This window comes from Cryptomeria japonica, chromosome 10, assembly GCF_030272615.1.
Source record: "Cryptomeria japonica chromosome 10, Sugi_1.0, whole genome shotgun sequence".
NCBI lineage: Eukaryota > Viridiplantae > Streptophyta > Pinopsida > Cupressales > Cupressaceae > Cryptomeria > Cryptomeria japonica.
This window is the reverse complement of record NC_081414.1, coordinates 237,740,864-237,757,474: the sequence shown is the minus strand read 5'-3', so window position 1 is coordinate 237,757,474 and position 16,611 is coordinate 237,740,864. Positions and strand designations below refer to the sequence as shown.

The 16,611-nt window shown below is 33.9% G+C and overlaps 1 long non-coding RNA gene across 1 annotated transcript; it reads right to left on the bottom strand.

Moving 5' to 3' along the window:
* Positions 1–12,287: 12,287 nt before the first annotated feature.
* LOC131055452 (uncharacterized) lies at positions 12,288–16,116 on the bottom strand. The gene is made up of 2 exons (XR_009108355.1): positions 15,587–16,116; positions 12,288–14,055 (listed from the first exon to the last, which is right to left on the bottom strand). It is a non-coding gene; the product is annotated as an uncharacterized LOC131055452 (long non-coding RNA).
* Between the last annotated feature and the right edge of the window lie 495 nt (positions 16,117–16,611).

Below are 16,611 nucleotides of genomic sequence, written 5' to 3'. Positions count from 1 at the left end.
AAACTTAAACTCATGTTGGTCACCCTTGTTGGTAATATTGCATTATAACAGATAATGAAAGATTGTTGGCATTTCATAAGGATATTGAGAAGGTTGTTGATGATTATGTATATAACTGATTAAGGATGTTTACTGTCTTGATATTATTATTTTGTCATTGATGTCAAGAAATTGATTTTCTAATTTAGTATGATGTTGCCATATCTTGAGAAGTATGATTTAAAGAATATAAAGATGTTGGTAAAAGACACATGAAAGATTATGATGAATAAGGGGATGAATAAGGTATTCAATGGGCAACTACTACCGAGTCAGACAATAATGAAATCATGATGTTTAGATTGTTTTAACATCATACATATGTTGTAAATTGTAAAGGTTAATACTATACTATGTTACCAAGCAAAGAACCTAGTCGGTAAACCCTAAGGAACCTAGTCGGTAAACCCTAAGGTTATCGCTATCGGTTAATGAAGGCAGAATGTCTACTGAGTGAAGTTTAGTATTCATCGAGTTGCTACCGAGTTGTAACCGAGCTATAACAGAATGCATTAAATGTTTGCATGCGTTATTTAATGAAGGAGGTTGATGAGCTGGAACTGATTAAATGATTGGTGAGCCGTGGATGAAGTTTGTTAACGAATCTAAGGCAATGGAAAGTCGGCATAAAGATCTACAGTGCAGATTGAACCACAATACCCTGGCACAAGTTCCAAGAAATGTATGCAAGTTCCAAGGCAGGGTAAAACATTTTCAGATAAAGATGCATTGAACCTGGACAAGATTGAAGATCTGATGGCTATGATTGATCATGAGAAATGTGATCAAGGAGATTAAGCGGTTACCTAATTGTTTATAAATAAGAAATTGTTGATAAACAAGGTATGGAGGCAAGTGTATGCACATGGATGCTATATAGTGATTACTGAACACCGAAGCTTGAAGACCTGTTAGAATAACAGAGTATAGAAGCCCAGCAAATAGACAAGATTAGTTTTATGTCTAGATTGTATTGAACAAATAGGAATCTGCTTTAGCATTTTAGATGTGAAGTTGTAGATAGATTTTTATTACTGTTATTTTGAAAAAGTGACAGAAAATCTCTTAACCAAGTAGACTTAACAGTCTTATTTGTAAAACCCTCTAGCAAGGTGACATTCTGATTGAGTGTTTAAAATCCTTTAACAAGGTCACTTCTAACAAGGTGAAGATCCTAACAGATCTAAGGGAAATCCCTTAACCAGGTCACATCTAGCAATGTGTTTGTAATCTTTAACATGATTTGCTTTTAACCGAGCATACTCTAAAAGAGTATATTTCTTAGTGGGTCCGAAATCCCACAGTGGTTTTTCCCTATTTGGGTTTCCATGTTAAATCTGGTGTTATGAGGTTTATGATGTTTATATGCTTTTGAGTTTGCATGTTTGGCAGTTTTGGTTATATTACTGATATATATGTTACCGAGGTTGAATCTGATGTTTTTATGGAAGATTAAGTTTGTATGATTCACCCCCCCTCCCCCTCTCATTTTGTTGGCTATTGGATATGTACTTATATTAAGTATCAGAACTATCAATTGGTATCAGAGCTTTGGACTTCGGAAGAAAAGTTTAAAGCCACTTGAGTTAAAGATCCAAAGATGTATAAGAGGGATGCACCAAAGCTGAACAAGTCAAGTTTCTCTACATGACAGAAAAAGATGAAGCTACATCTATCAGGAGTTGGAGAATATGATGTATACTATCTGGAGAATGATTTTGTTACATCGAGCACCTATCTATTAACTATGGAATAGATAAAGGCAAAGAAAGAACATATTCAAGCAATGATTGAAATAACATCTGCATTGACCGACTCAGAGTTTAATGATCTAGAAGGATGCAATGATGCAAAGGCAATGTGGGATAAGCTCATATCAGTATATGGAGGAGATAAACATGTTCAAAGAGAAAAAGTAGATAGTCTAAGAGGACAACTTGAAACTATGAGGATGAATGAAGGTGAGAACATAATTTAGTACAGTACAAGACTAAAGGAGATTGTCAATCAAATCAAAGGAGTAGGTGGAACTATTAAAGAAAAGGACATAACAAGTAAGTTGTTGAGAACCCTTCTACCGACTTATGTAATCTAAGTCTTTGCAATCAATGAATTGAGGTTTGTACCTAATATGTCAGTTTCTTTAGATGCTACTATTGGTAAGCTACATGCATTTGAGTTAAGTAATTTTGATAATAGTGGATCTTCAGTAAATAAAATTGAATCTGCATTTAGTTCTTTTCATCTTGATGAATCTAATGATTACAATGAAAGAAAGTATAAGTACTCTGAAGGAGATCATAGTGGAGCAAGTGAAACATTTCATAAGAACATGGAAGAAGTACACAAACTGTATGAGGAAATCAGTAAGCAAGAAGAGTTTGAAGCACTATTAGCCAAAAGGTTACCGAGAGGCAAAGGTAAGTATAAAGGAAAACTACCTTTGAAATGTTTCAATTGTGATAAAATAGGACATATGGCTTCTAACTATCCTGACAAAGATTCTACTGAAAGGAGAGATTACCGAGATGATAGACAGAAAGATAATCATTACAGAGGACACCGAAACTTCAAAAGAAGAGATAAAAAGACATGCTTAATAGTTGATGAGAAATCCAATGATGATAAATTAGATGAAACAGATATAGAGGAAGTAGTTTATGTGGCTATCAAAGATGGATTAGACGAAGAAAGGTATGAAGAAAAAGCCCTAATATCTCACATAAACACTAATGATTCTTGGATTATAGATAGTGGATGCTCACATCATATGACAGGAGATAAACACAAGTTTGTTATATTAGAAGATTATGATGGAGGCTATGTTAGATTTGGTAATGATGCATCATATCCGGTGAAAGGTAAAGGATCTATAACACTTCTTGATAATGCAAGATGCAATGATGTTTATTGGGTTGAAGGTTTGAAATACAATTTGTTGAGTGTAGCACAGCTAAACAACACAGGTTACCAAATAGAATTTCAAAAAGGAATTGTCAAAGCTCATGACAAGAATGGAAAGTTAGCTGCTACCGGGACACAAACAAAAGGTAACACATTTCACTTTGACTCAACTCGTAACAAGTGTTTGTATGCAAAGATAGATGATACCTGGTTATGGCATAAAAGGTTTTGTCATGTCAATTTTGATAATCTGATCAAAATAAGCAAGAAACACCGAGTAAGAGGTCTATCGAGTCTTGAAAAACCTGAGAATGCTATGTGTCGAGGATGCCAGATGGGTAAGATGACAAGATCAAGCTTTACAAGTAAGTCTTACACTTCTAAGGGAATTTTAGATCTAGTGCACATTGATCTTTGTGGTCCTATGAAAGTTCAAAGTTATTATGGTGATAAATATTTCATATTATTTGTGGATGACTATTCAAGGATGATGTCAGTAATGTTTTTAAAAGAAAAATCAGAAGCTTTTCAAATGTTTAAATGGTACAAGGAAAGAGTTGAAAATAAAATAGGAAGACAACTAAAATGTCTCAACTGAAATGTCGTAGATCAGATAGAGGAGGAGAGTTCACATCTGATAAGTTCAACTTATTCTGCAATGATCATGGTAATAAAAGACAAGTCTCTACATCAAGAACTCCACAGCAGAATGGAATAGCTGAGAGAAGAAACAGATTTATTGTGGATTATGCTAGAACACTGATGATTGAAAAGAAGGTGCCACAAACATTTTGGAGAGAAGCAATAAGCACAACAATTTACACCTTGAACCGAGTTCAATTGAAGAAAGGTACTTTGAAGACACCATATGAAATCTGGTATGATAAGAAACCTAATGCAAGTTATTTTAAAATCATTGGAAGTAGATGATATGTTCACAAAGATAATAGAAATGGCAAGTTTGATCAGAAAAGTGAAGAAGGTACATTTCTAGGTTATTCTTCTAGAAGCAAAGCATTTAAATGTCTGATCAAATCATCTAACAAAATAGTAGAAAGTGCAAATGTGAAAATTGATGAATTTGCAGAAAGAAATGATGAAGGAAATTCTAAGGAACCAGAAGACTATGATGAATTTGTCTATGTTCAACTGAGAAGTCTTACCAAGAAGACTGTTGAAGAAAATGAAAAGAATATCCAGTTACCGAGTGATGAAGAAGATCATACAAAGCCTACCGAGCCTATATTAGCCAAGTATGTCAGAAGACACCATGCACCAAGTCAGATTATAGGAGATAAGGATGATCCAGTGATGACAAGGAACAAACTGAGACAGAACACATGTTTGATATCTGAATTTGAACCGAGAATAGTGAAAGAGGCATTTAACAATGAAGATTGGATAAATTCTATGACAGAGATTGATCAAATCAAGAAGAATGACACATGGAGACTAATCCCAAGACCAAAGGATAAAAATGTAATCGGTACAAAGTGGATTTTCAGAAACAAGCTAAATGAAAAAGGAGAGGTCATTTGAAACAAAGCAAGACTAGTTTGCAAAGGTTATGCTCAAGAAGAAGGAATTGATTATGGTGAAACTTTTGCACCTGTTGCTAGACTGGAAGGAGTAAGAACATTGTTGGCTTATGTTGCTTTCAAAAACTTCAAGGTATATCAAATGGATGTCAAATCTGCATTTCTGAATTGAATATTAGAAGAAGAAGTTTTTATTGAACAACTTGAAGGATTTGTTGAAGACAATAATAAAGATCGGGTATGTAAATTGAACAAAGCTTTATATGGTTTGAAACAAGCACCTAGAGCATGGTATGAAAGATTGCACTCTTATTTGATTAAGATTTGTTTTATAAGGACAAGTGAGAACAACAACATATACATGAAGAATGATGAAAATGGAATACTGATCTCAACCATATTTGTTGATGATATTATATTTTGTGGAAATGACTCTTTATGCAAGAACTTTGGAAATGAAATGAGCAAAGAATTTGAGATGTCATTAATCGGTGAGATAAAGTATTTTATAGGTTTACAGATACTGCAAATGAAAAATGAGATTTTCATTACTCAATCCAAGTACATAAAGGAAATCTTGAAGAAATTTGGAATGGAGGATTCAAAACCAGTAAGTACTCCTATGACTACCAACTGTAAATTATCAAAGAATGATGAATCTGCATCTGTTGATGAGACACTTTACCGATCCATGATTGGAAAGCTACAATATGTTGTTCACAGCAGACCAGACATAGCACATGCAGTAGGTATAGTTGCAAGATTCTCTGCAGATCCTAAGGAAACACACATGATAGCAATCAAAAGAATTTTTAGATACTTGAAAGGCACTGAGGATTATGGCTTAGTATATCAGAAAGGAAATGATTTTAATTTAAAAGTTTATACTGATGCTGATTGGGTAGGCAACATTGATGACAGAAAAAGCATAAGTGGAGGAGCTTTCTTTTTAGGAGAAAGACTAGTGAGTTGGCTTAGCAAGAAACAAGGATGTGTTTCACAGTCAACAACAGAAGCTGAATACGTTGCTACAGCACTGAATTGTACCAACGTTGCATGGATCAAACAACTGTTGGAAGGTATAAATGAGAAAGTTACCGAGCCAGTAACTATATTCTGTGACAATACGAGTGCCATTAATATTTCAAAAAATCCTGTTATGCACTCTAAGACAAAGCACATCTCTATCAAATATCATTATCTTAGAGAAGAAGCTCAAGAGAAGAAAGTGGTGTTGGAGTATGTTAGCACAAAGGAACAAATAGCAGATATCTTCACCAAGCCACTACCAAGGGACACTTTTGAATATCTCAGAAGTAAGTTAGGGGTCCTACCCCTATCTTCTACTCACTGACCGAGTTCGGTGAAAGCATCAATCCGATGACTCTATTGAATATCTTTTAGGAGTTGACGCTGCATTACACACTTTAGGATGTTTTCTAAAGGTGTACATGAAATATTATAGCAAACAACACAAGGAACAAAAATTTAAGACAAAATGCTCTGACCGAGACTCAGTTGATACACAACAGCAGGAAATCACTTCATACAGAAAGAAATTATGTTTTAAGTTCTTTACTTTTTGGCATTGTTGTCAAAGGGGGAGATGACTAACATCGGAGGAGTCTAAAAGAAAACTGAGCAGACAACAGATTGGAAAGAAGACTGAAGAAAAGAGGAGAAGTCTAATGTATGGGGGAGGGCATTTCAGCATTTCAGAATCACAACTATCTGAATCTTTTAAGGTCAAATCAATTGGTTTTGTCATCAATGCCAAAGGGGGAGATTGTGTTAAGGTTTCAAGCAGATCCGAAGCAAATGTGAACTAACAATTATATGCAGATTTAAATACAAAAGATAAAGAAATAAAACAGGACACAGATAACACAGAGATTTAACGTGGTTCACCCAGAATGGGTTACATCTACCATACACAGTTGTCCAATCTTTCTTATTATCCAGCAAAATAGTACATCAACCTTACAATGCCTTAAGCATCCCAGCCGCTTATAACATGCGTTTTTAGGGCAACAAACAAAGTCGGCCTTTTTTAGGGTTTTATTACAATGTCAGTTTTCATCAACAAAAAACGGCAAAAAAAATATACGTGCCCCGGCGAGGATACGTGCTGAGTGTACAGTACTTTGCTAATCAGTCACCACATTTCAACAATCTCCCACTTAGAGACTGATCAGGCTCCACACCGAACAGATTGTTGGCAATATTGCATTATAACAGACAATGAAAGATTGTTGGCATTTCATAAGGATATTGATAAGGTTGTTGATGATTATGGATATAATTGATTAAGGACGTTTACTGTCTTGATATTATTATTTTGTCATTGATGTCAAAAAATTGATTTTCTAATTCAGTATGATGTTGCCATATCTTGAGAAGTATGATTTAAAGAATATAAAGATGTCGGTAAAAGACACAAGAAAGATTATGATGAATAAGGGGATGAATAAGGTATTCAATGGGCAACTACTACCGAGTCAGACAATGATGAGATCATGATGTTTAGATTGTTTTAACATCATACATATGTTGTAAATTGTAAAGGTTAATACTATACTATGTTACCAAGCAAAGAACCTAGTCGGTAAACCCTAAGGTTATCGCTATCGGTTAATGAAGACAGAATGTCTACCGAGTGAAGTTTAGTATTCATCGAGTTGCTACTGAGTTGTAACCGAGCTATAACAGAATGCATTAAATGTTTGCATGCGTTATTTAATGAAGGAGGTTGATGAGCTGGAACTGATTAAATGATTGGTGAGCCGTGGATGAAGTTTGTTAACGAATCTAAGGCAATGGAAAGTCGGCATAAAGATCTACAATGCAGATTGAACCACAATACCCTGGCACAAGTTCCAAGAAATGTATGCAATTTCCAAGGCAGGGTAAAACGTTTTCAGATCAAAAGATGCATTGAACCTGGACAAGATTGAAGATCTGATGGCTATGATTGATCATGGGAAATGTGATCAAGGAGATTAAGCGGTTACCTAATTGTTTATAAATAGGAAACTGTTGATAAACAAGGTATGCGAGCAAGTGTATGCATAGGGATGCTACATAGTGATTACCGAGCACAGAAGCTTGAAGACCTGTTAGAATAATATAGCATAGAAGCCCAGCAAATAGACAAGATTAGTTCTATGTCTAGATTGTATTGAACAAATAGGAATCTGTTTTAGCATTTTAGATGTGAAGTTGCAGATAGATTTTTATTACTGTTATTTTGAGAAAGTGACAAAAAATCTCTTAACCGATTGGACTTAACAGTCTTATTTGTAAAACTCTCTAGCAAGGTGACATTCTGATTGAGTGTTTGAAATCCTTTAACAAGGTCACTTCTAACAAGGTGAAGATCCTAACAGATCTGAGGGAAATCCCTTAACCGGGTCACATCTAGTAATGTGTTTGTAATCTTTAACAAGATTTGCTTTTAACCGAACATACTCTAAAAGAGTATATTTCTTAGTGGGTTCGAAATCCCACAGTGGTTTTTCCCTATTTGGGTTTCCACGTTAAATCTGGTATTATGAGGTTTATGATGTTTATATGCTTTTGAGTTTGCATGTTTGGGAGTTTTGGTTATATTACTGATATATATGTTACCGAGGTTGAATCTGATGTTTTTATGGAAGATTAAGTTTGTATGATTCACCCCACCCCACCCCCCCCCCCTCCTCTCATCTTGTTGGCTATTGGATTTGTACTTATATTAAGTATCAGAACTATCAACCCTTTGGAATAGTTTCTACCTCTTAAGCTTTCAATAGCGATTTCAAAAGATGAAGTTTGCTAAAACAACTTACTTTTCATTGCTTTCCCTTTATTTGTTGGTGTTTGGAATGGTTTTAACAACCTCATTAGCTTTTGATAGAGGTTTTGAAGCCTTTGAATTTGACCACAACTCAACATTTGGCTTTGTTTTCAACTTCATCATTTGACTGAAGTGTGAAAGGGGGGAGCAACATAGTAACTAGATGCATATTTTAGCATAGCTAGCCCATTGAAGATTTCTTTGATCAGTTAGAATCCATGAAAAATGAAGGGGGTATGAAATGATAACATGTAGATGACCTAATGCATAAACAAGAGAAGTGTCAATGTCATCAACAATAAGATTGTTTCGGGCCTTATAAGGTGAAAAGTAATCTAATGATGTATGTCATATTCCATCTATGCATGATGTGTGTCAAGATCAAATGTATCATTAGATGGAGGAATAACACCATTCATATTGGAAGGAGTGGGAAAGATTTGGATTAGGAATGTATTAAGATGCAAATGATGACATAGAGGAAAACCACTAGAGTGGGAAACATGATAGCTATGGTGGGAAGAGTGCATGAACTTAAGGGAAGATGAGATACTATGGATAAAAGGATATAGACTTGATAGGTAAATTAAGGGAAAGTGATGCATAGAGTTAAGGCAAGAGGTGAGGAAGGAAGTGTTGATGCATGTGTTGACAGATCAACTTGCGTGAAACAAATTGTTATTGCTTGAAAGGGACGCTTCAACCAAAGTTTATATCACCTAGTTTAAGTATGATTGGGTAACCCATAGGTGGTTGTTGCCTGTTTTGTTCAAGTGGCTATATTAGTTACAACAAAAAATACTTTTTCAAAGTCTTAACTTGAGTAAAAAAAATAACAATTTTATTTCAACTTTAAAAAATGTCAATATTTCTATTGATTAACATAAATTATTTCAAGCATATGCAATTTTAAATTACTACCAAATGACAATGGATTGTGAGATAAGCTATATAATCACAAATTAATAGGCTTGCATGCTCTTAATACAAGGAAATAGCTAAAGTCAACAAAAAAAATGAACAAAACATTAAACTACTAATCCTAAATCTACTAGATTCCAAAAAAAATGCAAAAGATAAATGGAAATGAAAGGTTTAGGATGAGCTTATTCATTTTGACACCAATATCTGATTTAATGTAGTTGAAAAATTAGCATGAAACTAATCTTATCTCAACCAATTACCAAATAGTTGAAAGCCTAAGACAATGCAATCCTCTAAGGATGAATCAATCATAAGATAAGCATGCATGACTACCATATTTTCATAGATAGACTGAACATTCCAAATGTCACAAATTTCACTACCAAAAATATGTTATGGATCTCTTAATTTTTTATTTATGACACTTCAAATGAATTATAGATGTAAATTCAAAACATCACAACTCAATTTGGAAAAACTTGAAATAAACTACGCTAAAAATGAAAACAAGTAGTCTAGCCTAAAACAAAATGGTTTTCCAAATATGGAAAAATGTTAGCTACATATAGACTTCCAAGTTCATAACATAGATCTCTTAGTAAACTCTATGTTCTCTAGTTAGTTATAATAACAAATGTCCCCAAACTCCTAAGGTACAAAGAAGTCAATTAAGATATATGTCCCTAGATGAAATCTTATCTAAAATCTCCTTAGTGATATGCATCCACTCAATTTAGACCATTGCACCTAAGCAATTGATCAAACTCAATTTCCATGCTAAATTAACTCATTTTTTAGAACATCAATAAATGATAGGTCCAATTCACAATTAAGTATATTCGCTATGCACTACAAGGAATTGGCCAAAAGATAGACAATACTCCACTAAACCATAGGCATGATGCTTGAATTTTTCTTAATACCTTTGACTACCCTCTCTTTGACCAATAAAACGGATTTCTAAATAAAAATGGGATGAGGACAAGTTCTCATGCTTTTGTATCAGATAAATAGTACCAACTAACAAATAGTACCTTGATCAAATCCAAAAATTGCATCCATGCTTCAAGCTACTTGTAGATCAATGCTCTCATCATAGAACTTGCAAGTGGAATATTATCTTGTTTAATAAGCCAAACCTCTACCACGACTTGTCAATCTCCCAATCACTTAAGCTCTCCGTAAAACTTTAGGGTAGTCACTACTAACAACAATAAATACTTGAAATATAGCATTTTTTAAATCAACAACATTGAAATATCAATGTATTGCATTTGCTCCATGAAACAATCAATAGATAGTCCATTTGCTGAAATTAACAACATTGAAATATCAATGAATTGCTCATTTGCTTGTAGAATAATCAATGGATAGCCCATTTGCTGTAATTAACCACATTAAAATATCAACGGATTGCCCATTTACTTGCTAGAACAATTAATGGATAGCCCATTTGCTTGGTGGAACAATCCAATAAAGTACCTACTTCCATTGTTGTTCACCCAATCATACCATGTCACATCAAAATCAACAAATTTGAAAGCCTATGAACATCCCCTTTGCTACTTTATTTCATGAGTTTCAATTACAAGAGAGCTTAAGATTCACTCACCTTTAAGGTCAAAGCCATTGATATAATAGTAAATGCCACATTAATCAAATAATATACCACTATCAAACGGGGCTAGTTACGTGACATCAAATCAACAACATAATTGAACATTATCAAGCTTGCCTAAGAAGTTCGCACAACATACAAACCCACCATAATTGCTCTACCTAGCATCATGTCATTCACTCCCACAGAGAAGGACCCCTGTAGCCTTTCCACGTATTCACCTTTGGCCAATAAGAATTTACTGTGTTGTGCATGATCCACGACCACTCTGCATCTACAATAATATCAATGCCATAAAGTATTGATTGATATCAATACTTATAGAACATTCAATTAATGGCCCAAATCCCAAATCTGTGCCATTGATTGATATCAATACTAATAGAATTCTCTTGTAATAAATTTATGGATGGCACTGTCTATCCAGCATGGAAAATTTACTATTGAAACAATTTAGAAATGTTGATGACAAAAAATTGCAATCACAATTGAATCCAAAAAAAAATTAAAAGAAATATAGTAGGGATTGTAAAAATCTCATAAAATTAGCATTAACATTTTAGAAAGTTGGTGGTTGACCAAATAAAAACATCCAAAATTACCCCTAAATTTATTGATGAGAGAATCTAAATTTAACAACAAAATTTCTTATACTAGTAAAGAAAAAAATTAAAAGAAATATAGTAGGGATTGTAAAAATCTCATAGAATTAGCATTAACATTTTAGAAAGTTGGTGGTTGACCAAATAAAAACATCCAAAATTACCCCTAAATTTATTGATGAGAGACTCTAAATTTAACAACAAAATTTCTTATACTAGTAAAGAATGTCTAGACATACCTCACGCATTACTCTTAAATCTAAAATATATACAGTAGGGACTCTTTATTAACCAAAGTTCCACAAATAAAAATTTATATCTCATAAAATAATTCCTAAAATCCCTCTGGCAACCACATTTTAAGCCTATGTCTCTACCTACATTAAAATTGTAACCCCTTTAAATCTTTTTTAAAAATTCACATTTACTCATATAAGAAGAAGAACTATAAACAAACAAAAAACAAAAAATAAAAAATAAAAAATAAAAAATAGAAAAATAAAAATAAAAATAGATCTTCTAATTTACCTTATAACAAAAATAAAAAATTATATCATACAACTCCCCTCCTTAACGATACTTCTTCTAACCCCCATAAGACCACATCCTCGTTCTATGCCTCCACAGCACTAAAATCAACCTGTATATACCAACTAGAAGTAAATCTCCAATATCGTAACAAAGCAAGCATAATCCTCGGGCATAATGAGCTATGATATGTTAAAAGAAGCCAAAGTCTATGCCACATCCTAAACACTCCATGGATGTGGAAGAAACAGGAAGATATGCGTAAATTCCAAGTAAATATAAAGGTCCAGGGGCGGCCATTTCAAAGCAAGGAAGATATTCAAGATTATTTGAAATTAATATACCCATCCTTTAAATAACCATCTGATGGAAGGATATTTTACAGCCATTTTTACCAGCAGGTAGCATTTCACCATTGCAGCAACTAGTTATGTGCACATTTTGCAATGTGTTTTAAGCAAGGAGTAGACGAAGGCAAAATGGATGAACAACTTGATGAAACTGAATTCAGTAAATTTGTGGACCAGATATGCAGGATCGGGATTTAAGGCAAGAAACATTGTTAAGGAAGCTAGCATCTGTGACATCAACATTGTAAAACGGATTTACTAGGAATCATAATATCCTTTCACAAAAGATGTTAGGGGAAGAGCATCAATAGATAACATAGCTCCAATAACCGTCTCATCTTATTGTCATGTTGACCCCTCAATAATCATCATAGTGAACCGTTAATAAATTGGTTTTGTACAAATAGCCAATCATTTTTTGTATTTTTTGTTCATAATTGACCCATTTGTGCACCACTATTGGGACATTTGTGCACAAATACTAGCGATTTTGAGTTGACCGTTACTTGAACATCTTTAATTAGGTATCAAGCGACACTTTGAAATGCATAACTGATTATCTGTGGATGCTTAGCTATGACAGCTACTGGTGCTCTTCCCCTAATAATTTGTGTACCTCTTCCCTTGATGGTATATATTTTACCCACATGATAAGGAAAATCCATCCTAAATTGGGAGAGCAATAACCCTAATTACCCTTTCTTCACGTTCTCTTTTCTCTCATTCTTTTTCTTCATTTTCTTCTGAATCACTTACTCTTGCCTCTATTCTTCGTTGGGCAGTTTTCCATGGATTGATAGTTTCCAATAACTAAATGTTTCTGACATTCTTGCGGCCTCTTCCACTCTAAAAAAATACACATCTTCCTCTGCCTCTGTGAACCATTCTTCACCTTCAAGATACTTCAGAATGCTTTGACATCACTTGGCATAATAGCTGGAGTGGGTCAGATAAATCCAATGGACTCCAGGCAGCATGGATCACAGTTACACAACAAAGGCTATAATATAAGAAACTCATAAAAAGAGAAGTGAACAGAGAAGTGAACAGAGTTTAATAAATTTTACAACTTCAGATACAAAGCAAATAATCAGCCTCAGAACAACAGGCAATCTCAGTATTATTACATCCAAACAAAAATGGAACAAAATTCCCAGACTCCCACGGAAACAAATTCCAGTTACAACAACTTGGGCCCACGACACATACTAATACTTCTCACCTCTTTCTTAGATTGACAATGCTACAATGCTCTGTTTTAATACTTGATCCCTCAAATCCAAGCAAATCAACGTGCAACCAATAAAAGATCTCGTATGCAGAAACACAGGAAAGCAACTCTTCAATTGCCGGAGAAAAATAATCAAATGGTACATAATTATACTTCATTTAGGTCTGCTTTCACCAATCTCAACTACTTGGAAACTTATTGAGCTTGTGTGAATAAGATCTGATATATAGTGGAAATCAATAGCACCACATCAGCGATCCAATTGGTGACGATCCAACTTAAGAAAGTCCATCTTGGAATTAAGGAACCACATCAACCACCCAATTGATGATCATCGAACCAAAAAAGGCAGGTCCATCTTGGAATTAACGAACGACGTCATCCATCTGCAAAAATTTAAAAACTAAAACAAAACAAAATTTTATATATCTCTTTTTCTTTGTGCTGATCATACGTGATCCTACAGTCACTCCTGCATCAGAATTCCTGTCAAATATGTACAACCCATTTCATCACATATAAATTCAGTTGGCAAAGCCTGAAAAGTGTATCACCACATTCACCCACTGGTAGCATTAATCTATAGGACCGCCAAACAGTAATCTAACATGACAAATTTCAAGGCACTGCCATCAATCTTCTTTACTTATCTGTTGGACCTAGTGAACATACTCAAATACTGAAGGTATACAAGTACGCTATTCAAGATACAAAAGTGGTTAACAATCATACCGTGGATCCTAAGATCCCTATAGGAGTATGACATTGAGAATGGTACAAAATTAATTTCTGGCATAAGATGCAGTAACCATTGCCTTTAACATTTCTAAGTATTTCCAAGAAATTTTCCAATTTCGGACTGGAACACATTCTTAAAAAAAAAAAGAATGGATGGATCTTTTCAAAAGTGCAATACATGCTCTGCCTTTCAAAAACAAAAAAAAAACAATTAAACAGGGTTCAACTGAGTACATAAATATCAGTTATAGGACTATAAGAATATTTTTTTAATTATTATTCATTTAAGGAAATAAGAAACCATTATGCATTCTACAACTACAAACATGTACCGGTTCAGAACAACATTAGAAGAGATAAAAAAAAACAATAGACAATCTTTACAGATAACGATAAGACCTACATACATGAAAATTACACTAGGTAAAAACTTTCAGTTGGAATCTATAGCATATCTTTGCAACACCTCAAAATTTACAGTAAAAAGCTTGTGAAACAACCATTGCACAGTCCATTCCTAGATCATGGAGAAAGCTAGCCTTTAATTTTTGGTTATTCTTATTTATTAATCTGGTACAGATTTATAGTGAAACGAGTTTAGAAGTACCATGCAGCTCTCATTGACCCTTTTACATGGAGAAAGCTAGCCTTTAATTTTTGGTTATTCTTATTTACTAATCTGGTACAGATTTATAGTGAAACGAGTTTAGAAGTACCATGCAGCTCTCATTGACCCTTTTACAACTGCGTGGTTCCATTAATTTTAGTAGTTAATATTAAATTTGAGATGAGCTTTTTAGGTCTCAATATATGTCAATGATTAATGTTAATTATTTTAATTGAAAATAAAAAAGATCTGCAATTTTCAGTCATATCGCACAAATTATTAAAAATGTGACTACTAAAATGATAGAAACTTTACATTATTCGAGTTTATTTTAGTCCAGTCCTTTCTTAGAAATAAAAACTGTGACTGCACAATTATAGGTCTTTAAATCCCTACATAAAACTACTTCCTAACCTAATAACTACATTAAAAACACAAAAATTCTTCCACAAATATTCCAGTCATTTACAAGTTACACACTGTTCATAAGATCAGAAGATTGCACAAATCCATAGTATCAAGAGACATATCCCCTACCATTTAACAACACACCCAGATCTACATCAATTAAAAAATAATATCTGCAGAACCCTAAAACTATTTTTTTTATTTTAAAATCAGCTCAGACATTAAAAATAAAAATAGTGCTAGAAATCAATACAGAACATATACCTGTAGCGTAGATTTCTTGGAATAGGGTGAAATGAAAGGGATATGTAGGGAGGACTACGGGCATGGGAGGATCGGGGAAGACTACACTCCCATTTTTATATGGACTGAATCTTACCATCCCTCCCATGCCTGGTGCCCTTCTGCTACATCTTATCCCTCTCTATACCAACCATGTCTTTCTCTTTTGCGCTTTAAAAAGCAACTGGCCGCTCTCTATAAAACCCTATTTTCCACAGATTTATTGATGGAAACTACTAATCAATAGCAGAGAACGGGGCTACGATGAATATCAACAGAAGTCAATATACAGGCCCGTTTTCCTCAGAAAAAATGGCGACGCCCGTTCGGAGAAAACCCTCCACCCTCAGATCTGAAGAAGAATGGCCTTTTTTAAAGATAAAAAGGGGCAATTTCAAGGAGATAATTCCAGCTAAAAATTAAACCTAATTTTGTTTAGGTCGGATGAAAACTTTAGAAAGCACCCCCTAGACATCACAATTCCTGAAATGGTAAGAATCGTATACGCTTCTCTTCTCTAGACATACATATATTTTTCTCTTTTTTGGGTCGCTTGGATCTATTTATATTGTACTCCTTCAATATTTCATGTGAGGTTCTTTTTTGAGGAGTTTATATATATTAATATCATTTCTCACACATGTAAGACATTAATTATTAAATGTTAAGAGTTAGTAAATGTTAGAATTAGAGTTACTTTTGGGGTTAGGCTTAGGCTTAGGCTTAGGCTTAGGCTTAAGGTTAGAGATAGAAATAGGGTTACAATGAGGAAATGATAGAATTAGGATTAGGGTTGGGGATAGAATTTACATTAGGGTTAGGCTTAGAAATAATTTATTGGTAAGATTAGAGGTACAAATAGAATTATGATTGATGTTAGGGTTAGTATTTGGATTAGGGTTAGGATTAAAGTTAGATAAAAGGTCAATATTAGGGTTAGGGATAGATAGAATTAGGATTAAGGTTAGGGTTAGTATTAGGATTAGGGTAACGGTTAAGGTTAGAGA